The sequence below is a fragment of the Protomyctophum bolini genome (assembly GCF_963924005.1).
Source record: "Protomyctophum bolini genome assembly, chromosome: 18".
In the NCBI taxonomy this organism is placed as follows: Eukaryota; Metazoa; Chordata; class Actinopteri; order Myctophiformes; family Myctophidae; genus Protomyctophum; species Protomyctophum bolini.
The window spans coordinates 37,847,982-37,849,662 of record NC_137879.1 but is presented as its reverse complement, the minus strand read 5'-3'; positions in this window follow the sequence as shown (position 1 = coordinate 37,849,662).

Here is a 1,681-nt window from a genome sequence, read left to right as displayed (position 1 = left end):
CAAAACTCAAACAGGAACTAGGGGAAAACAAGATCACAATACTTCACATAAGTATAATATAAATCAGAGGAACACAACAGAAAAGTAAAAAACACAAACCATAACTGGAAAACATGAAAACCAACACATGGTCACGGATCGTGACAGTAGATCGTCTATTCTCAAAAGATTTTGTATACAATAATAATAATAAACAGGGACATTCTGCATAATATGAGCAGTAGTTGGTATAGTTTAAGTACAGTTTGATTCCAATACTTCTGTACTTTTGCTCAAGTATACATTTTGAATCCCAGGACTTAGTAACGGAGTATTGATACTTTTACTTTCACCACTTGATAGTGTTATATAGAGCTGACGTACACGTACACAATGAGAATATGTTCTCAACGGAAACATTTAAAAGTTGAACTCTATGGCTATAAAGCCAGCCATGCCATGCCATGCATGCCAAGCCGGATGAATAACATCAAGGTTCAACAAATAAAATAAACAGCATCCTCCATATAATTGGCCCGCGGGGCGGCGGGGCAGGTTCAAAGGGTCCTCAGATGTCTTTATCAAGTGTGTCTAGAATCTAGATGGTCTAAAAAGAATGGCGAGAGAATTCACTTGATGTCAAGCCTCCCGTGTCTTGATCGCCGCAGCCTTGAAGAACCACCCAAATGAGCTTCTTTTTAACCCATTCTGAACGGGAACATATTTTGGTGTTAGCATCATGTCGTGCTTTATAGCTATTGAAAAATAGCAGATCTACAAGCTCATAGCGCGCCACCGAGTGGCGCGCTACGAGCTTGTAGGTCTGCTATTTTTGAAAAATCGAAGAACGACTGACATTTTTATAGAATCTGATCTCAGGTCAGAATGGGTTCATCAGACCAGTTGTGTGTCCAGTGGAAACCCTCGTATGAATCTGATCTCAGGTCAGAATGGGTTAATGACCGTTCCGGGCCAAGCGTGTCTCCCTTTGCTGCTGAGAGAGGGTTGGTTGTTAAACAGAACAAAAACCAAAACACCGTCAGTTTCTGATAAGATATGATAAGACTTTCGACTATAGGCCAGTGGTTCTGGGACCCCTAGGGGTCCTTGAGGGAGCTCTCACACACACACACACACACACACACACACACACACACACACACACACACGCACACACACACACACTGAAACTGAGCGTGGCGGCCAGCGGGAATAGATGTCATGGCGCTTCAAGGCATGAGGTCAGATATATAGGCAGTAGAGAGAAAGCAGAGGGAAAACAATTTGACGAATTTGAGGGACACACGCACACGCACGCACACACACACGCACACGCACACACGCACACACACACACACACACACACACATCAGGGGACGGACAGACATACAGACAGAAAGATGGGCAGATGGGCTGCATGGCAAGCATGCAGGATGGATGGATGGATGGATGGAGAGGAGTTGGTTTTGGGTTTCAAACGGGCTGTTATCTCGGCGGGGTGGGCAGGTATGCAGGCCGAGGTCAGGCCTGCAGGCTTTGATGTCCGTGGGAGTGTTAATGTGCGTGCGTGCGTGCGTGCGTGCGTGCGTGTGTGCGTGTGTGCGTGCGTGCATAAGCATAATGTCCCCAGAAGTAGAGAGTAAATTCAGAATCTGAGAAAGACAGTATAGTTTGTGAGGACAATGTTCCTGATCCTCACAAG